A 23965-nucleotide genomic window follows, 5' to 3' on the forward strand; every position below is an offset into this window, starting at 1 on the left:
TTTCCATTCAGATGAATTTCTGATCTATGGCACCTGTCTATTTTTTGAATAGGAGAAGACAAAAAAAGGAAGTCCCTCCAAAGGGCCCAACTGGGGTGATAACTTGCTTTTATAGATCATCCATAGAAGTGGCTTCTCTAAGAAGGGATGCTCGCCTAAGTTCCAGACAGGATATCAACTTCAAGGCAACCCTATCCTCTGGCAACCAAAGAGCAGTTATGCAAGCTCTCAGCAAGACATCAGAGTACATACCATCTTCTCTTGTCAGGGGAAGTGACTCTCTGAAGCCTCTGAAGAAAGGCTGATCTCATAAAATTAACTGGAGAACTCATCAAATTTTCCACATTACATTAACGAATAATTGATCTAGTCTTAGAGGAAGAAGAGATTTGAGTTCAAGTACCACCTCTGATACAAAGTGTTTGTATGATGGTGGTGACCACTTGAGAAAATTCAATGCTCAGGAAACTATTGGTAAGAGGGAGTTACTCTCCAGGATCTCCCTAAACTGATGAAATCCTAGGTCTAGTTTAATGATACTCTATATCTATGCAGCATCTTCACAGCACATTGGCTAAAAAACTCAAATGGCAATCACACACACATGAAAGAGTGGAGAAGTACACATTTGCAAAACATGCCTAAGAAGAGCTGAAACCTATAAAGCTACAGAACAAATTATCAGGTAAAGTATATCCAGTCAACCCCCAGATTTATACTCTCTAGAAGCAAGCTTCTCTATGCTGTTTCCGTATTTTTTCTATGGTTTGGAGAAGAAAGTCCATTCACATGTATTTTGCAATCTATTTGCCATTTCATAATAAATTGTCAAAGCATATTAACAAACAGTTCTATAAGAAGGGAAGGGAAAAGAAGAGAAGCAGGAGAAAAAAGTCTCAGTTGTTCTAATTATGGAATTTTGGGGTTGTATGAAAACAAATCTAGTAGATGAGTTAGAGTGGATACATGTGTTATGACTATCTTTCCTGGTTTCTTAAGATTAATTTTGGATATTTGAAATAATCCCAGGCAATCAGCTCTGCCCAGAGCTTTGGTGGGTGGAGATGATTGATCCAGGGAGTTAGGGTTTGATGGGACTTTACATGAAGGAAAGGAAAGCCTTTATGAAAGCATCCATTCATGGAAAAAAGACCCCAGCTACTAATCATGAGATGAGGATAAACCCAAGAGTTGATACAATTCCTACAGTGTCAGGGAATGGTTTTGATGGATTCATCTGTTACCAAAAACATGGTTTTTTGGGTGTGTATTCTCACTCCTTCTTCTGCCTACATGCCCTCCCCTGTCCCCAGGTTAACTAGATCTCATCCTGATACATGTCTTGACAGAATATTTTGTGTGTGTTTATGTGAATGTAACAGTTCATTGAAACTTGGATTCTCTCAGAAACTGTGAGACATATGGTCACCACAGGCATACCTATTTGTGCTATAAGCTAATGGGGAACTTGCAGGAATGACAATTTAGTTAATGTAAACTGGAACTAAATTTTTTAAAATGTCCTTGGATTGTACAATGTAATTAACAAACATATATTAAATACCCACTGTGCATAAGGTATAACATAACTGAAGACTCATTTGCATTCAATGCTTTCCTTCCAACTTCACAATCACATTGAAATACCCACTCTAGTGCATGATTAGTTGATAAACAGCTCGATTGTGTGATAAAAACACTCATAGTATTTTGCCCATTTTGTTCCAATAGCCCAGAGGTTGTAGGTTGCCCTACTCTATACATTGTCTGGGCTATTTCAGAGCCCTACTATATCCTATCAAGGTGCCAACAGCCAATATCTCAAGATTTACTCATATGACTTAAAGATATTTAAGGCATGAATCAGCAATTAATAGATTTTTAATGTTACATCTCTCATATAAGAAATACTAATTATCCTATTTAGTTTTGTTTTCCAAAGAGAATGACAAGAAAAATGTATAACCAAGGGGTTGGTTGACAGAAGTGAGGAAATATGAGACAACTGTAATAGAGAAGGGAAAATAACGAGAAAAATGTTTTAAGGGACTGAATTATGTTTTTTGTACTTCTGGTAATGAACATGAACTTAGATAGAAATACTATTTCTACTTTGACACATGGGTGAGTGGGTGAATGGTAGAGGAAAGGCAAAAAGGGCTGTCCTTCAAATCCTGGACTCAATTTTCCTTGTAAAGTTTTATGCTTTAAAACTAGGACAGGAAAACTTCCTTAGCAATTTGATTTAACAAACAATTCAATAAATATTTACTTCCTGATGGGTAGGAGAGTCCAAGGAAATCCAAAGGTATATTAAGAAGGATAACATTTGATTTTTTTAAAAAGTGATGAGATGGAGACAAATGCCTGGGTGATACAGATATGAAAAGTGATTATCACTTCTCTCAATAAATTTTCTAATATGGTAGAAAAAAGATCAAAACATCATTGGATATGTGGTCTTGTCAGTATGGATGTTTCTTCCATCAGTACCTATTATTATACATTCATTCCTTCTTCTCCTGTGCAATTTGTGTTGATGTTCTTCCAGACATTCTTCATAGGGCCATCTATCCTACAAGATCATACATCTTGTTATATATATATTTTGAGGTTACCAGTGGAGCACATGGGCTCACAATCTCTTACTTCTTACTTGTACCACATGACTAACCCACCTCCTTTTCTGATAAGACATTACCTAACTGTTGGGACTTAAAACCCTTTTTTAAAAATATGCTATCATTGGAAAGATACTGTAGGTAGGGGTGGAGTCAAAGTGGCAGAGTAGAGGTAACAACCTAGTCAAAATCTAACATTCCCCTCTAAACAATAAAACTTTAAAATAATACATCGAATTGAATTCTGAAGTGGCATATCCAACTAAAATTGGAGAGAGACATTTTTCTGGCCCACAACTACCTGGGAGGTAAATGAGAGATCTATGACACTGGACGAGGGCCCAGGCCAGAGTGCAGGTGGCAGCACCAGTGGTGGACCTTAGAGGCAGCTGTGACAGTAGCAACAGCTTCAAGAGTTCTCAAACCAGAAACAATAAAGGGACTAGACAACTGGTCAGGAAGAGATTACTGGTATTCCTGAGCTGGCACTAGTTACTATTTGGCAACTTGACTGCCAATACACAGTTCTAAGGCAGCGAGGAGCATTAGTACTTATGGCAATAGGGAAACAAGTAAGGACCTAAGTAAAGACTAGAGCACAGACTAGATGAGCAACTATCACACTTAAACCCAGCTTATACTGCCTTGGAAGCACTGAAAAACTCACACACCCCTACAACTAGCTCTGAAAACAGAAGTGGAAAAAAGCCAGAAGTTTGGGACAAATGCCTCCTCACCCCCAAGTGAGCAAAGTATAATTTTAACAAAAGTCAAGGAATAGACTAGAAAAATGCACAAATAAGAAAAAAAAGAACATGACAAACCTACATTGGTGACAAGGAAGATCAAGACAAAAACTCAGAAGACTAACTTGAAAATAGCTATGAGCAAAGCCTCAAAGAAAAAAATGCTAATTGGATACATGCCCAACAAGAATTCCTGGGTGTGTGTGTGGTGGGGGACAAAGAAAAAAGTGAGAATGATAGAGGAAAATTTGGGAAAAGAAATGAGAGTGGTATAAGACAATTATGAAAAGAGAATTAATAGACTGATTTTAAAAAGAGGCACATAAATATTAAAGAAAATAAAACTTTAAAAAACAGAACTGATCAAATGCAAAAAGAGGCACTAAATCTCACTGAAGACAATAATTCCTGAAAAAATGAATTGGGCAAGTGGAAGCTAATGCTAATGTAAGACAGCTCTTACATACAATAAATCAGTCAAAAGAATGAAAAATTGAAGAAAATATGAAATATCTTATCAGAAAAACAACTGACTTATAAAGTAGATCAAGAAGAGATAATGTATACCATATATGTCATATACCAAGAAAGTTTAAAATGATACATGATTTAAACCTAAATGGTGATATCATAAGCAATTTAGGGGAGCATGGAAAATGTTACCTATCAGTTATGTGTATAAGAGAAAAATTTATGACTACACAAGAGCTAGAGAGGATCACATGCGGTAAAAAGAATAATTTTTATTATGTGAAATTTAGAAGTTTTTTGCACAAACAAAACCTTCAGGATTAGAAGGGAAGTAGGAAAGTGGGGGGAAATTTTACAGCAAGTTTCTCTGATAAAGGTTTCAATTCTCAAATGTATCAGAAATAGAATCAAATTCATAAAAATACAAGCTATTCCCCAACTGATAAATGGTTAAAGGTTATGAATAAGCATGCTTCAGAAGTAGAAATCAAAGCTGTCTTTGATCATGTGAATAAATGCACTAACTCACTATTGAATATTAAGTTAAAACAACTCTGAGGTACCACCTATCAGAGTGACTGACATGATAGAAAGGGAAAATGACAATGATTTGAGGGAATATAGACTAATAGAGACACTAATGCCTTGTTGGTGTTGTGTACTGATCAAACCATTCTGGAAGGCAATTTAGAACTATATCCAAAGGACTATATACTTGTCCTTACTATTTGATGCAGAAATACTACCATTATATCTGTATCCCAAAGAGATCAAAGAAAAAGGAAAAGAAACTATATGTAGAAAAATATTTATAGCAGTTCTTTTTGTGCTGGCAAAGAATTGAAAATTGATGGGGTGCTCAATAACTGAGTGACTGAACAAGTTGTGTATATCATTGTGGTGAAATAGTATTGTGCTATGAGAGATGATGAGCATGATACTTCCAGAAGATGATGCTTTCAGGAGAACATAGTACATAGTAATAGCAATACTGATCAACTGTGAAAGACTTAGCTACCTTGTACTGTGATCTAGACAATGATCCAAGACAATTCTAAAAGATTCATGATGAAAAAATGCTTCTAATCTCTAGAAAGAGAACTGATGAACTAAGAACAAATTGCAATATCATTTTTTACTTTTTTATTTTCCTTTCTTTTTTTTGAAACATGACTAATATATAAATGCTTTTCATGATTTCATGTGTATAATTTATATCATATTGTTTGTCTTCTTAATAGGTTGGGGAGGAGATAGAGAAAGGAAGGAAATTTAGAACTATTTTATTTAATGAATGCTAAAAGTAAATATATAATTATTTGAAAAAGGCATTAAAAAAATAAATATACTGAGTTTATTTTCACACCCCATGCATCTCTCTATTACCCATTGAGCTTCCTATAGCTATTGTTCCTATGAAATCTTAGTGTTTTAAGATTTGTAACTATATAGCCTTGCAAAGAACATATTTTTATTTAAAACAAGGCCTTGTCTTTGTAATAGTTTGAAATCATTAAACACATTTTCTATTTTAACATTTTTGTTTAATTTTCTAAATGCAATCTACCCCAAGTTTTCTCCTTTTATTCAATTTCAGGACCATTCAATTGTCCACCTGCAATTCCTACAGCTATACTAATGTTCTTACTCAATGGATTGATCATCTAATAAGTCATAGAATAGTCAATGAGGGAATCAAACAAACTTCTAACAATCAAGTTTGAAAGCTTAAAGTTAGATGACATAATGGATAAAGTGCTGAAGTAAGGTAGGTTTGAGCTCAAATCTGACCTCAGACATTTCATAGTTTTGTTTTTCCTGAGCAAATCACTCAACTTCTATCTGTGTCTGTTTTCTCATCTATAAAATGGGCATATTAATAGCACCTATCTTTAAGTGCTCTTATGAAGATCAAACTATATAAAGCATTTTGCAACATCTACATGCTGTGTGTGTGTTAGCTTTTCATCTTCTTTTTTAATTTCAGTTATACTCTTTTATCTTTACTCATTATATCTAATCAGCTTGTCTTGTTGATTGAGTCTCCACAACATTGTTCCCATTTATTCCTTTCTTTTGACTCTCACAGCCATGACCCAGATTCAGCTCCTCATCATGTCTCACCTAGGCAGTGGCATGTCTTCTAATTGGTCTTTCTATTTCCTTCTTTTCCCTCTCTGTGCAGTTGCCAAAGCAATCTTCCTAAAATGAAAGTTTAATCAGGTCACATTCTTGCTCAAAAATCTTCAAATGGTTTCTTGAGGCCTTGAGGTCAAAATATAAGCTCTTGAGCTCAGCATTTGAAGTCCTTCATAATCTACCTTTTTAGCCTATTTCACAGTATCCCCATGAGCACACTTTATGCTCCAATTAAATTGGTCAACTCCTCATTCTCAGAATGTTGTATTCTATCTCCTGCATCCACACTTTTGGAGCATATGTCCTTCATATCAAGAATCGCCTCATGCCCTCATCACAGCCTTTTTGAATCTTCCTTGTTGTTGTTGAGTCATTTCTGTTGTGTCTGACTCTTTGTGAGATCATTTGGTGGCGCTACTAGAATGGTTTTTCATTTTCTCCTTTAGCTCATTTTTTAGATGAGGAAACTGAGGCAAAAAGGGTTAATTGAATTGACCAGGGTCACACTGCTAATAAGTATCTGAGGCCAGATTTGAACTCAGGAAGATGAGTCTTCCAAACTCCAGACCTGGCATTCTATCCACTGTATCATGTGACTGCCCTCACTACCTTTTCTAATTGCCCCCAATTGTTGCTTCCTTTTAATTCTTTTACTCTCATTTGTTTAAACATCATATCACTAAGTAAACTGTAATTGAGGAAAGGAAATGTTTTTTTTTCATGCCAGTAACTAAAATGGCACCCACCTGATGTTCATCACATGCTTATTGTATTAAATTGGCATTTAATAATCTTATATCTCATTGTGGATTGTGGCATCATAGATGACCCATAGATGATCATAGAATATTCTCGGGTCTGACTTAATCAGCACAGTCTCATCCCCAAACAGGACCATCTGGAAGACTTCATCATCTCTAGAGAATTATTTTTTCATTTGGACTTTGTGTTCAGCATCTTTTGTGATATCAGGGAATACCTCTGGTAAGTATTTATCCTCCTGTTTAAGCTTCTACCACCATGAATAATCAGAAAGTCATTATATAGACTCGTCTTTCTGGTTCCATTTGTTAGGGAATCTCATACAAGCTAAACATAGGCTTGAGAGACTCCTCTAGAATCTCTAACTCATAAGGTTGTATTTTGTTCTACTGATTCATGTGTATTTTTTCTTTTATTTTTTGCAACTAACAAATAATAAACAGTGGAATCTTGTATTCTCTGTTCATTTTAGTCAACATATTCACTGTAAAGCTAAAACCTGCCTGTTTGTTCAGGTACAATTGTTTGCGCATAACTATTTTCTGTTTATATTAAGGATGCCTTTAAAATTTGTATAGATAATTTTCATATAATTTTTATGAAGGAAGGAAAGATGGAAATGAATTTTATTAAGTACCTACTCTGTGCCAGTAACTGTGCTAAAAACACTTTACAAATATTATCTCATTTGATACTCAAAAATAACCTTGTAAGGAAGGTACTATCCCTATTTTACAGTTGAGGAAAATAGGATAGACAGAGGTTAAGTGACTTGCCCAGGGTCACACAGATGAGAAACTAGGCATAGGATTAGCATTTACTTCTCTTCTATTTTTGGTGGGGAGCATTAACGCGATCCCTGTTTTTTCCATTCTTTTGGTATCATTCCTTCCATGAATGTGATTCCTGAATATTTTCAAGATTTTGTTTCTTCTTTCCTCACTGATATATTTGGACTCTAAGTGCATCAGTTTGGTTCAGCTATTCTTTCTGCCTGCTATTCTATTTCATTGAGCATTTTGGAAACTGGGGCATTAGAGTCCAAATGTAGTGGTTCCCTTGTCACTGATTAAGAAAATGGATCGTAATAGACATGCTCCATCTTATGTGATTTTGTAGTCTTGTCAGTTTGAATTTTGAATGTTTTTGAGAAGACTGTGACCAATTTGAATTTAATACTTTTCTTCAGATTCATTTTCACTGTCATAGTTTTTTTTTTGCTGTTTCATAAGGTGATAGTGCTTTCACCATCCATTTCCATACTCTTACAAATGAAACTGTATTTAAAACCTGTGTTATTCTTAGCTGCCATCTCTTTCAACTTGGCAAAGAAAATATATTTGTTAGCTAAGCCAATTCCTGTGTTATTTTTGCCTTTTTGTGGAAACTCTTTTACACATATTACATTTTCATAGGAAATTGTAATAATCAAGGTAAATATTTTTGCCTTTTTTCTCACATTTTGGCTTCAGCTTCTTATTTGAATGTGTCAGTTTGAATCTATTCATTGTTCACTGGATCATCTTTGCATTTATAAACTTTCTTCCAATTTGATGTTGACTTTGACTCTTATTCTAATTATCAGTGGTCTGACTTTGCACAGAGGGTTGCTATTGTTGACTTCCACATCAGTAATTAGTCTTTCAAGACATAATCATTCTTGTTTTTACTATTTTGTGATGGCAATAATTGTTCACTATAATCATAGTCTTATAACCTCCTGATACTCACCGAAGAAATTCTTCATGATATGTAATTTGTAATAGTCTATAAAATTTTAGTTTTATTTATCAAACTTGGCTTATATTTCTCAACTCCCTCAACCCCATTCTTCTTTGAGTCTACTTTTCCAGTGAAGACACTAGTTATATGGGAGGGAGAGTGTTTTTTTTTTTTTGAGGACCTACTCAAATTCTTTGTAGAATTTCTCTATTTCTTCATGGCTGGGATATGCTGACATATACATCACAACTATCTTCATTCTCATGTTTTTGCTTATGTGTATCCTGAAAAAGTATCCCATGATATGGTATTTCTTTGTTGACATATTTAACACAATGAAATCAATTTACTGGTGTCTTTTAGAGGAAAGAATAAGCAAGGTGGTTCACTGGATAGAGCTGTAGATCTGGATTCAGGAAGATCTGAGTTCAAATCCTCCCTCAGATACTTACTAGCTCTGTGACCTGGAGAAAGTCAACTTAACTTCTTCCAGACTTGTTTTTTTTTTCTCTGAAAATAAGGATAAAGCATTCATATTAAAAGTTTGTCATAAAAATCAAATGAATAAAATGTGGTTTTTTACAAACCTTAAGTGCTATATGAATGCTAACTACTATCATCATTATTAAGAGTCATTCTGCAATTCAACTGTAATTTGTTTTTGTCTTCTGACTTCCTTGGTCTTGAAAATTCAATATTGATATTGTTTCATTCTTTAAATAGTATTGGATAGACACCTCACATTTAGAGAATCTGTAGACAACCTAAAAAGATGATTTTTGGTGACCTTTTACATCATCTGCCATAATCACTTTGGAAGCAAGGAGACTTACAGAGGACCAAAGGCAACTTTAAAAAAAATGTTTTTATTCATAGGGCTCCTTGGCCAATAAGTAAGCTATCTCAGATATCACACTTCAGCCTACTCCGAGGTCTGCTTTGAAAGCCTTTACAGTCAAGCAGAATCTATCAGAGCTTGTTGTGTTAGACTTGACACAGTTGTTGAAGTCACCTCTGTGCCTCAATAAAGCATTGCAATAGAACTTTGTGGAGGATTTGATGGCTTGCTGTTGATAGTTTTATCTTTCTGGTAGAAGTTGAAATAAAGAGAGTCTACTATTATTTTGAACCTAGTTAGATCAATGGGAAAGAAAGGGAAGGAGAAATAGGCATGACAAGAACACCAGAAGGTCTTAGCTATGCCATCTTCATGTTTGTGATAGAAAAGAAGGAGAATGACACAGGAGAGTGGATTTCAAAGAATTCAAAGATACAGTGGGTAAGAATCTGATATCTCAAGATTCTGCTGTCTCAAAAAGGTGTATGGCTTGAGAAAGATGGCAGTCTCTCAGAAATAAAGTTCTGGTGACAGTCATAATTTAGGTAAGTAAAAAAGAAAATGACAGAGTTTGGGGGGAAAATGGTTCAACAAGGGCCTCATTGATGAACTTAGATTCAACAAGAATGAACAAATAAAATGGAGGTGAGACTAATTAAATGGGAATAAAAGAATTGCAAAGTTTGGTAATAACAAGGTCAGGATGGCCAAAACCCAGCTAGAAGGAAAGACTTGCAAAAAATGTTAACCATCTAAAATTCTTTTTAGCTATATTTGGGTGGGTGGAAAAGAACATTGAAGAGTTAAAGCCCCTGTTTGGCATGGATAGACCCGTTTTTTACTATTTTCTCTACCATGGAGAATGATCTTCAGAATCAGAAGCAAAGAACAAAATATTGTTTACAAGAAATTGAAACCCTGGAGACATAGGACAATAAAGAGGGTTGCAAGCTGTCCTCATGCTTTTAGAATATTGCTATAACTTATAGAGATGATTAGTGCATTACTGTTCATGATCTTTGAAGAGGTATAAATTGGAGAGATATAGATGGGCCAAATGTAGATTTTCAAAAAGTATGGCTAGTTCAAATGGTAAATCAATGGGCTTTCATTGTTCTTTAGGAAAATTCTAGAAAAGATTGCAAAATGGGACATTTGTTAACACTTAGAAAGAAAAGAGGTAATGACCAAGAATCACTTTGGGTTAATTAAGAACAAGGTATTCATGATTAACCTTATTTCCTTTTTTGACAGGGTTACTAGACTAGTAGATTAGGGGAATTCTGTAGACACAGTACAGCTAGATTTCAGTAAGACATTTGACAGTCTCATTTGACCCTACTTGGGTGGCATGAACCTCATATGCACATTTTCAGGTCTCATTATCTTCTTAATGTCAAACATTAGTGGAAAATATTAGCACATTACACATCAACTATAATGCAAGTGCTCCAACCCTAGCGAATTCAAACCACATTTGAAGTGGAAGGAAAGTTTGTTTTGTTGCTATGGATGGAGTATTTAACACATTACTCGACTAATATTGTATCTATATAACACCAAATTGATCTGTCAATTCGATAAAGTTTAAAAGGAAAAAAAGACAATTTGATGGAAAAGAAATTGACCAAACCAGTTATTTGGCATTATGTAGACAAAGTAATTAGATGATTAATTGAATTTTTCACTTCTATATTTGTCTCAGTACCAAACACAAATTTTTTTCCAATTTACTGATTTTTGAAAATGAGTTGTATTGATATCACATAGATAATAGCTTTTACCTTGATGCAGTATTCATCTGGTAAATAAATGGATTAACCAAACAGATTTAGGATCCTGAAAATCTTACTTTTGAGAAACATTGCTTTTGTGCATGTGGACATCTTCTTGTTTCATCTGGCCCTGCTACAAAAACTTGTCTTGGCTTGCTTCATAAGGACCTTGAGCAAAAGGTCAAAAAACAGGGTGGAGAGACCATTAAGATGATTGTCTCCACCCTTGCATAGCTGAGATTTACAGAAGTGGTGCCTGGACCTAGGAGGTTATTAGAACATTATTCACACTTATGAACGAGGCCAGCTTGGGCTAGGCTTAACAGTGCAATGTACCCATGGTGATGGGCATGACCACATGAGTCAGGAGTGAAGTTCCCATCAAGTACAATTTTTGTACAATTATGGCTCATTGCAAATCTTTGCACATAACCATAGAGAGATCAGTCATCGTGTTTTTAGGAGATCCTACAAAATCATAAAGAGATAAGGATGCCTGGGTTGTCAATTTTGCTTTGCAAAGTTGAGGTGCTTGTATCTTTTAAAAAAAAAACAGTTATATTTCTCCTTTAAAATTATCTTAAACTTAGAAATTTAGAAATTCAACACTAGAAAGAACTGATATTTGTCACTCTATTCCCTATACTATGGAAAGGCTATCTGAAGGTCAGTGTGGAACTTCTTATTATAGGAAAATGTTTTTCTCTATTGCTCATTGGCTAACATTCCCTCATTTGTCTCTCTAATGTAATAGCATTTTAAGCTTTTCAAAGGATATATTACTACTTTCAATCATGGCGTCAGTACAATTTGTAATGTCATTTTTTTCTCACTTCATGTTTGTTTTAAGGGCAACACATGAATCTCTGAAGAGCTGTATGTCATGTATGAGCAGTAGGTTGGCCGCCCTTGCCATAACTGTTCATGAATCCTTGAACCATTTGTTTTTACCATTGGTTTTTGTTGCATCCATTAATCTGCAAAGTGCCTGTTGGGAAAGCATCAAATGTCTCTACATAGTAGCTGTCTTCATTTACTTCTCTTGTATTTGCAAATATCACTTCTCTCTGAGCCAGCTCAGTGAGTTTCTTACATTATCATTTGGATATTCTGAAAAGGAAGGAGTTAATGAAACTGGATTCTTAAGGACAAATATTACAAGAAGAAGCCAATTGACCAATAGTCTAGATCTGAACCAACTCTTATTACAGTACCTAGCACATAATAAATAAAAATAAATGCTAGTGGAATTATATTGAATTTGAGCCTTGATGACTTGTCTTCTCTTTGTGTATATGAAGACATGAGATTCAATAGATCAGGGGAAGGCAGGAGAGCCAGGCTAGGAGATGGGAGATCATGGATTCAAATTGGTCTCAGACACTTCCTAGGTGTGTGACCCTGGGCCAGTCACTTAACCCTCATTGCCTAACCCTTATTGCTCTTCTGCCTTGGAACCAATACACAGTAGTAATTCTAAGACAAAAAGTAAGGGTTTAAAAAAAGGATTTTATAGATCAGGATTCAAAAATGGTACTACACACAGAAGTCAGACTCGAGCAGAGACAAGTTAGCTCTCCAACAAGAATGTGGCATCTCATTTTTCAGATTTCATGTCTCCCAGCCAGGTACAGTGTTTCACATTTGGCTGATGAAGCAGCTTTCCTACTGTGATGCCAGCAGTTGTCTTTGCCTTAATGGTACAATTCAAAAGTAAGGAAAATGACTAAAGGAGAGACCTTAGAGTAAGGAATTGTTATTTGCTTTTCTTGCAATGAGGAGTGCATGAGTTCACTCTAAAAAAAATATTCATTCTTTCCATCCTCCTTCATTTTTTCTCTTCAAGTTTTATAGTCTTTTTTTTATTTTCTGTAAATAAAAAAGTTGTAGATACATTTAAAAAATGTGCTATATAACCCAACTTCATACATTTAGTAAGCTGACAGCTGTCCTCTGAGGTACTGCCTGACAACCGAAAATCCACGAATCAATCACTGATTCAGAGCGGCATTATGCTCTAGCTACCAGTCTGTATCATGGCATCTAGGAAACACTTGAGATATGCCATCATAACTCTGGTAGATTAAAGAACCACATCCAGGAAACAATTGTGTAAAAAAAAAAATGGCATCATAGATCTGCCAGGTTACAGCCCAGAACTCGGCAGCCAACCAGGGCAAGGCTGAGAAGAATCTCAGCTTTCAGAAACCTACATGGCTGCCTGATGACAGTTCTGTTCTCAAACAGCCCCATTAGGAACTAATTAGCATACATGAATTGCAGATTTAAAGCATTAAAGTGATGTACAAATCATTAATTTTTTGTCAAATCCATGTCATCCTTGTGTATGCCTTCCTATTTTAATGTTGCATGACAGTGAAAAGAAATCTAATCCTCTGTATATAAAGAGGAGAGATTTGGTGTAGCTGATATAATGAGACCTACTTAAACACTATGTATTTTGCAGCTTTGAGGATATCTGCTTGGAAAAATACTACACTTGTCCCATTAGGGTTAATTGTGAAAGGATGTAATGTATTCAAAACCCCAAGGGCCGTTCTACATGTTTTCTGTGTGAAACAGGAGAAATGGAAGGCTATCTTTACTTGAGAGCCTTTATATTCCTAAATGTATGTGAATATGTTTATGCATACATAGATATATTTATATGTGGGTGTAGATAATACAGAGAACCATATGAATCTTTGCTGTCTACTGAAGGTACAACTAATTAGCACCATACTAACTAGGACACATAGAATGCAGGATGAGTCTAATGCACAGATCTACTCATTGTAACCTAAGGAGACTTAGCTCATCAAGATGATATAAGTGATACAATGGGGTACTAGGTAAGTAGATAGATAGATAGACAGACAGATAGACAGACAGACAGATAGAGAGAGAGACAGATAGACAGATACATAGATGGATAGAGATACATACATATATATATATATATACACACATTCATACATCCCACAGATAGGGACTAAATATGTGATTTTGTTGATATAGAGGATTCCCCAAAGAGGAAATTCACTCTACCAATGCAATTTGATATCTTCTCTGTAATTTATAGTCTTAATTGTTCTAGAATAATGGTATCAAACTCAAACAGAAATAGTGGTTACTAAGGATTGCTCCAGGTTTTTTGACTTGGAAAACCACAGATTCATATATTCTTTTTTATGAGTACACCAACACATTAAAATTAGATAGAAGTTACATTTTTATTTGGTTTAGGACATACTTGGGACTGTTGTGGTAGCATGTAGATACTATCCCGAAGTTGTGAGTTTCACACCTCTGGCTCAGAAAACACTGAGAAATAACTTAGTCAAAGTCAGAGGCATAATTTGAACCCAAGATTTTGTAATTTCAAAGCCATCTCTACCTATTACACCAGATTTCCTGTCAATTATATAAATAATTATATGTATATATGCATACAGATAGATATAAAGATATGCATATATCAAGTTGAGACTTTGAAAAACACGATCAATTCCTAAACTAAGATCATTTTGTCTTTTTTGTTTCTTCTTCATATATTAATTTTGAAAACGATTTCATTTATATAAGTACTTGCTATTTCATTTATATCTATGTGAAGTCATTATGCTTCATTTGTGAGTATTCTAAAATTTCCATGGCAACCAACCATAATATATATGTCTATACACATCATATGCATTTATATATACAGCTCTACATTATGCCTATACATATATATGCATTATACACACAGATGCATAAAAACATATATAAGAGGAATCACTAAGCTGTATTTAAGTATATATTGAAAATAGCTTACTTCAGAAATGAAAGAAGATATTAATTTTATATTCAGACATGATTCAGATACAATCGTGATATTAACAGCACAGACTTAAACCCTTCTATACATTTTCCCATTTGAACCTCACAACAATCTAATGGTACTATTAATATGCTATTTTATAGATGAGGAAATTGGCTTAGAAAGATTAAAGAACTTGCTCAGGATAATACAATGAATAAGAAGCTAAGGCAGGATTTCAATCTGAATCTTCCTGACCCCAAATTCAGCACTCTACCTACTAGGTCCCACTGTATTACTATACACTGTACATTATTAAAATGTACACGTTTTGATGTTTATGAAAAATGAAAATTCCCTTTCCTCACTGTTTCCTCTGCCTATATATTTGTGTATACAATATATGTAACATAAACAAATATGGCCTCACTCAAAGATCACACCATAGAAGTTGATAGTTGTGAAGAAAAATGTCTAAACAAAATTTAAAATTATTCTATAAAATTAAAAGGATGATCAGAAACTCAATCATCTTACCCACTTTAAGAAAGGAGGTAAGACAAGCAGTTTGCACATGGCCAACGAAGGAATTTGTTTTGCTTGACTATGCTTATTTGTTATAAGACTTATTTTTAATGGTGGTGGCTAGAGGAGGTGAGAGGGAGAGAAAATAAATGTTTGTTAAAGAAAAAAACAAATGAACAAACAGAAAATTCATGCCCTCTATGCATAAAGGATAGAAGACAGTCTTCTGTCCCTCAAGTAACATTTAACAAGTAACATAACTAACAACCTTGGGTAAAGGTGTGGAAGTGCAGATTAGGGGGAGGGCTAAATCACACACTTAGATCAGTTTCTCCCCCCAGTCACATCATTATACTGATGAAATACAGTTAACTTGGATATCAAGGTCAACCTTGAATTGAGGACAGAAATGATAATGATTCAAATTTATTATAGTAAGACTTTAAAGTTCGAAAAGAGCTTTTCTCACAACTTTGTAAGGTAGGTTGTGTGAGCATTATATCTGTTTTACAATTGAGGAAACTAGTTCTCAGAGAGGTTGGGGAACTGACTATATAGTCTCATGGCTAGCAAGTAAGACTTTAATCCAGGTTCGGGATTCTTTTCACTATACCAAGTATGGGACCTACGGGAGACAGAACTCTATTCAAGTTTACATCGTCAATGTGGGAACGGTGAGGTGACTGTATACTATGGGCTATATATAAATTTCAAATATACATATATTTGAATATATATTTGTTGTTGTTTAGATGTGTCTGACTTTATGACCCCATTTGGGCATTTTCCTGGCAAAGAAATTGGAATGGTTAGCCATTTCCTTCTCCAGCTCATTTTACAAATGAGGAAACTGAGGCAAACAAGGTGAAGTGACTTGCCCAGGGTCATAGAGTTGATAAATGTCTGAAGCCAGATTTGAACTTAGGAAGATGAGTTTTGTGACTCTAGGCTTGGTGCTCTATCTACTGCACCACCTAGCTATCCCACCATTTACATATTTTATATTTACATGTATGTATGTAAATATAAAAGCATATATGTAAATATATGAACTACATATATACACATATAGGTATATAAGCATGCATACACATATACAGGTATCCTTTCTACATTGTAACTTTCCTCATCACCTTTTTGATGCCAGGTAGCATATGAAATTAAGTGGGAATTTGGGGAGAGTTTTGTAGGAGCCACAGACTACACAAGAAAGCTAGCAAAAAAAGTTTAGAAACTCAGAAATGCATAAAATATATGTATAGTATTATGTAAGCATATATTCAATATTATGGATATATAACCACTATATTTATTAATACCATAAATATACACAATTTCTTTAAAATTAAAATAAGTTTTAAAATTTTATGAAAAGAATGTGAAAAGCCAGTAGATGAGACCCAAAGGTTAGAAAGGTTAACATTGGTCTACTTATAGCCTATGACCAAATACTTAATCCAAATTTTATGATAAAATGCTATAAATACCATATAAAATAAAAGGAAAAAATCAGACTTCTTTTCAGGTAGGAAGAGAGAACCAAAATATTTTACGTTACTTTTTTCAGAACTTGAGGCATGGTAACCCTAACCCCTGCAATGTGGAAGTGAGATATAAATATTTACATATATGTATGTATATATGTATGTATGTATATAGCCCCACCTCTTTTTCACCTTCTACCACATAACTCAGTGCCTAACAACCTGGCCCTCTCAACCATCCTTTGACCCCCAAATGCAAAAACGATGACAATCTCCCCCAGTGGTAGATCCTAGCAATGGCTCTGTATAGCCCTAAGATAGAAGCAGGGATAGGGAATGTACCAGTGGTTTCATTGACATACAGAACTCATTTATAAGGAAATCTCTCTCTGCTAATGCATATGAGTATCTTCTTTTCAATTTACAGTTTTTGAGAATTATTTAGAGCATTGAGAGATTACCCAGTTACATGGCCACAATTTGTCAGAGGCAAGATTTGAACCACATCTTCCTGATTGTTTAGGCTGACTTTATTTCCCTTCCACCACAAAAAAAAAAAAAAGTTTCTTCAACTGTAAAATGGAACTAATGATCCTTGCAGGAGCCTCTTCTCAGGACTGTTACAAGGACAGAACTTTTAAACTTGGAAGTACTATAATAAATATGAACTATTATCACTTTGGCTTTTTGTGACTTCTTTTCCACTCTAGACTGCTCTTGATGTTCAAGTTAACTGTATCTCACCTGTAGGACATGAAGTATAAGTTTGAGAGGGGAAAAGAATGAACTGACCATCTCAGATGGATTGTTTGTTTTGGCGCATTGGAGAATGCTTTCAGATTTATTCATCAAATGTGTATTTACCTCTATCTGGAAGAGGAAGACTTACCTAGAGGAGGCCAGGAGCTAGCTGAGTGTGTGCTCTCCATGTGACCTGTGTTCCCTAGACTTCCTACTCTCAACCACATATTTCTTGAGTGGCATAATTCTCCCCCATTATTTAAATCCTTGTTGAAAGGTTCATACAGGCTAGTTTATCATCCATCCTCATCCCCTAGTAAAAGGAAAATTGGCCAGGATACTAACTATTGTTTTTTTATGGTACTTGGAGTTGGGGAAAAGGTGGATAAATTTATTACAATTTGCTCTGGCTATTGTCAAAAACAGCCTCAGTGTTATTTCAACACTGATAAATCTGAAAGACACCTCAGAGATCTTTTTATCCAGTTTTTCTTTCCATTTTTTAGATGAGAAGACTAAAGTTCAGTAAAGTTAATAAGTCCAATGTCATATAGCTAGTTGGCAGTGGAGTCAGGATTAGAACCCCAGACATCTATTTTTTTTTCCCATTTCTCTCCATAATGAGATATTTCTACCTTTCTATGGTACATAGTAGGTCTTTGGGGAATATAAAATGGTACCATGAGTAGAGCTTAAAGCTAATTAATAAATGGGATGGACATTTTTGTTTATAAAAGGTAGTTAAAAGGTCTGATATTTTGGTAACTATTACATCAAGGACTCTCATGTGACATAAATGGCCTAGGTATAGTTTTAGGGATGTCTCCATTTTATTTTCCCCACACATAGTTTGGGGCTTCATTATTGGATACCACCTGAGAAACTGTCACCAACTCCCCTTGTAAGTCCACATTTCAAAAAACTAAAAAAAAAAAATTATTTACAGGGCAGTGAAAATAAGAGAATTTGTAGAAAATTTGTTTGTAGAAATAATATTACCTGTCTGTGAACAACCCTTTCCCCTGATACCCCTAGACAGCCTTAGCTACTTAGGGTCATATCCTAGGTGGAATTCCCTGCAACAAGTTCTAAGTGTGGTTCCTCAGTATATACCTTGTACTATGGCTTTCATGGTCACTCTTTAAAAAACATTTTTTTTTTACTTTTATCCTCAAATACATAAAAAACTAATTTTTAAAACTTTTTCAAATTTTGAACCAAAATTTCTCCCTCCCTTCTTCCTCTACCCCCATCCCCAATATGGAAAGCAATCTAATATGGATTTTACATGTATAATAGTAAAAAACCATCTTTTCATATTAGTCATCTTGAGAAAGAGGACTTGAACAAACAAAAGAAAGGTGAAGAAATAAAGTGAAATATAGTATGTCAGGATCTGCACAGACTCCATCAGTTCTTTCTCTGGAGGTAGATGGCATTTTTCATCACGAGTCCTTGAGGATTGCCTTGGATCACTGTATTGCTAAGAATAGCTAAGTCATGAATAAAAGTACATGATATAACATTGCTGTTATTGTGATAATGTTCTCCTAGGTGTGCTTACTTCACTTTGTATAAATTCATATAGGTCTTTTGAGGTTTTTCTTAAATTATCCTCCTCATCATTTCTTATAGTACAATTGTATTTGATCACCAGCATATACCAATTTTTTCACCTATTTCCCAATTGAAGGACATCCTCTCAATTTCCAATTCTTTGCCACAATAAAAAGAGCTGCTACAAATATTTTTGTACAAGTAGGTCCTTTCTCCTTTTTTATTATCTCTTTGGGATATAGACCCAGGATCAAAAAAAAATTTATAGACATTTTGGGCATAATTCCAAATTTCCCTCCAGAATAGTTGGTTCAGTTCACAATTCCACCAACAGTGCATGAGTGCCCCAATTTTGCCACATCCACTCCAACATTTATCAGTTCTTTTTTACTGTTATATTGGCCAATCTTATTGCTGTGAGTTGGTACCCGAGAGCGGTTTTATTTTTATCTAATCAAGAGTGATTTAGAATATTTTTTCATATGCTTATTGACAGCTTTGATTTCTTCATCTGAAAATTACTTATTCATATCCTTTGACCATTTGTCAAATGTCAAATATCTTGGTTTGTATAAATTTGCCTTAGTTCTCTAAAGATTTGAGAAATTACATTTTTTTAATTAATTTTTTTATAAAAACCCTTACCTTCCATATTGGAGTCAATACTGTGTATTGGCTCCAAGGCAGAAGAGTGGTAAGGGCTAGGCAATGGGGGTCAAGTGACTTGCCCAGGGTCACACAGCTGGGAAGTGTCTGAGGCCAGATTTGAACCTAGGACCTCCTGTCTCTAGGGCTAGCTCTCAATCCACTGAGTTACCCAGCTGCCCCCTTGAGAAATTACATTTTTATCAGAGAAATTTTTTATGAAATTTCTCCCCCAATTTCTTGTTTCCCTTTTAATCTTGGTTCCATTATTTTATTTGTACAAAAGCTTTTAATATATTAAAAATTATTCATTTTATATCTTATAATGCTCTCTATCTCTTATTTGGTCATAAATTTTCCCCCTTTCCATTGATCTGCCAGGTAAACTATTCTATGTTACCCTACTTTAGTTATTTCATCATTCTTTATATCTAAATCATATAATCATTTTTGTCTCATCTTGGTATGGGGCATGACATTGGTCTATACCTAGTTTCTGCTATACTGTTCTAATTTTCCTAGCAGTTTTTGATAGTGAATTCTTATCCAAAATGCTAGATTCCTTGGATTTATCAAACACTAGGTTGCTAACATCATGTACTCCTTTATATTGTGTATCTAATCTCTTCTGTTAATCTACCATTCTATTAATGCTTTCTAATGTTTTTAATAGGAATGGGTTTTATATTTTGTTGAAGCCTTTTTCTATATCTATTGAGATAATTATGTGATTTATTGGTTTGGTTATTAATATGATCAATTATGTTGATAGTTTTCCTAATATCAAACCAGACCTGCATTCCTGGTATAAATCCTACCTGGTCATAGCAAATGGTCCTTGTGACATATTGCTGTAGTTGCCTTACTAGTATTTTATTTAAAATTTTTGCATTTATATTTATTAATGACATTGGCCTATAATTTTCTTTCTCTGTTTTTGCTCTTCCTGGATTAGTTAACAGTATCATAATTGTGTCATTAAAAGACATTCTTTCTCTGCCTATTTTCCCACATAGTTTATATAGTATTGAGATGAATTGCTCTTTAAATGTTTGATAGAATTCACTTGTGAATTCATTGGACAATTTGAATTTTTTCCTTTGGGAGTTTATTGGAGGTTCAATTTCTTTTTCTGAGATGGGATTATTTAAGTATTTTATTTCTTCTTTTGTTAATCTGGGCAATTTACATTTTTGTAAATATTCATCCATTTCTCTTAGATTGTCAGATTTATTGGCATATAATTGGGCAAAATAGCTTCTATTTCAGCTTTAAAGCAGTGCCAAATATAGGACTTTGGGTGTCTCTCTGTGCCCTACAATTCTGCTGATAAAACGGTGATCAGTCAACAGGAATACCCCATATGTCCCCTAGCTATCCCTTTAGTTCACCTGGCCTTCACAAATCCACAGGGATTAGTCTCTTCAACTGTATGCTATTTTCTTCAATATTCATGGGTATGAGAAGAGGATATTTTGAGATTAGGAAGATGAGAGAAGCTGAGTTGAATCATGGAAAACTTTGTGAGATTTTCAGAGTAGAGGGTGAACAGAGGGGAGCAGAGCACTCTCCTTGGCACTGGGGGGAAAGGAAAATTATAGTCCTACTGCCTTGGGAAATTAAGCAAATGAAAGGAAAATCTGATAAATGTTAATGAAAAGGTTCAAGTCAAAGTTTCTTATTAGAGTTTTTTCTGTTATATGCAGTAATTTCTCTCTGTGTGTAACAAATGCATTGTGTTTTGGGAATCAAGATTTAGAATTCGGACTTTATATATCATCTAATTCTGATTCAAATTCCTCATTTTATGATTGGGAAAATGAAGAGTAGAGAAATCAAGGAATTTAGGATCTATTTCACCGCTGGAAGGGACCTTCTGGGCTATTTCTTCCAACTCCCTCATTTTATAGATGAAACCTAGAGAGGGTCATTGATTTGCATAATGGAAATTTGAATTCAAATCCTTTACCTCCAAATCAAATACATTTTCTACTGTCAACTTGAAATCACACAAAGATAGCATTTAAATTCTGTTGTCTGTCACCTGTACTCATTTTAAAATTTAGACAAGTAAATGACAAACCATACTTTCAAAGTTCTGATATTTTATATGAAGTAATAAGAAAACAGAGAATTTCTCCCATTTAATTCATGGTTCTTAGTATTGTTGCTTTCCCCACCCAGTTCTAATTCTATCTTTCCCAACTTTATAACCAGTATTAGTTTCATCCTTTAATTCTCAGCACCTGTGCCTCCTCACCTGGACTATCTCTCCAATACATTAGCCACCTTCTCTCATACCTAATCTCCCATTTTGTGGCCGGCTCAGCTTCTGACTTTTTTATTCCATTTTGGATAATTCTTCCTCTCCTCTTTCACCTTCCTTTTGAGTACTATCTTTCCTCATTAGATGGTAAGCTTCTTGAAGACTGGGGCATGTTTTGTGGTTGTTGTTTGGTTGTTTCAGTCATGCCCAATTCTCCATGACCCAATAAGGGGTTTTCTTGGCAGGGATCTTGGAGTGGTCTGCCAATTCTTTCTCTAGTTCATTTTATAGATGAGGATGGAGGCAGAGTTAAATGACTTGCCCAGGGTCACAGAGCTGGAAAGTGTCTGAGGACAATTTGAAATTGGGAAGATAAATCTTCCTGAGTTAAGGACTCAACATTCTACCCAATGCACCATCTAGTCGCATATCACATTTATAAGTGATTCATGGCTTACCTTTTCAGTGGGTGGGAGAGGAAAGGAGAGGTAACCCAGCAACCTATAGCAGGGTGCTTAATAAATGTTTTTGAGAAGGAAATAGCAAGTTCCTCCCATTCTCTTTGTCAAAAAAACCCCAAATGGAGTCATGAAGAGTAGGACACAACCAAAACGACTGAACAACAAAAATAAATGTTTCTTGCCTTGTCTAATAAAAGCAAAAGAAAACCTGTATGGAGTGGAGGTTCATTTGTTGCTTGGAAAATAAGAAACAAATCCTCAACCGGAATCACACCTTCACCAAAGGGCCATATTGGTTTTGGGGCTAGGTAACAAAGGATAGGCCTGTAAGACACTCAGATCTCTCGTCCTCCCCAAACTTGCTTAATCATCCTCAGGTTTGGACTTTTGCAGGGAAAAAAAATGCTTTCCAAACTTCTGCATTGTTAGGCTGCACTGACTTGGAGGCTCAAGAAGGAATGGAATTAACTGGGTGTGGCCCACTCAGAGCCAATCTAGAGTTGTTTTCCCAGTCTTTTATTTATTTATTTTCTCTCCATATCATTCAGAGAGGCTGAACTCTGATTGGAAACCAAGGTCATGATGAAATAAATTTGGGGGCAGAAACACTTAAGAGAAGAAAAGCCCCCACCCGAGGGGCCAGGCTAATTCCTTCCCCAAACCTTCCTGTATTGTTGTGCAGGCCCAGTTTTTCCCATCTGCCAAAAGAAGATAATTTATGAGCCTCCTCCCACAAGCATTACAGAATAAAAACAGCGAACAAAGGGCTTAGTCAGACACTAAGCTTTAAGTCAATTCTTAATGATAATCTACTGAAGTCTTCATTGCTTGATCTTGGGAGAATTAGAAACCACTGGGTCTTCCTTTAAAAACATTCCACTGGGGAGAGCATGTGACCATTTAGGTAATTACACTTTGCAGAAAGAGAAAGGGGGTTGGGCCCCCCCCAACCCCCTTTCTTCCCCCGGCTGGGGCAGGTAGTATTTATCAGCTCTAATCACTTACAGTGACCCCTGCCTGGCAACACACACCCAAACTTCCCAGGTAAGAAGGGCAAATCACCCTTCATTTGAATATAGGTCCTTTATTAAACCTCATATCAAAGAATGGATTTAATGATCTGGAGTTCAAAAGGACCCTGTAGCAAAGCTTAAAATAGCTTCAGAAAACCAAGCTGGTTTTAACTGATATAATTATTGTGGATTCATTGATGTCTGAACAGCAAAGTATTTAAAACCCTGTCAAGGAATATTGAACCCTTCTACTGAAACTAGCATGGAGAGGTAGCACAGCTCATTTTTGTACATAAAAGCTGGAAGGGGGCTGATTAGTATTTAAAATATCTCACGCCCCATTTTGGGCAGCATTGAGGGCTTTTTTTTTCCCCTTTCTTTTTTGGCTAGTGAAATA

Source organism: Monodelphis domestica, chromosome 8 (assembly GCF_027887165.1).
Source record: "Monodelphis domestica isolate mMonDom1 chromosome 8, mMonDom1.pri, whole genome shotgun sequence".
Lineage (NCBI taxonomy): Eukaryota > Metazoa > Chordata > Mammalia > Didelphimorphia > Didelphidae > Monodelphis > Monodelphis domestica.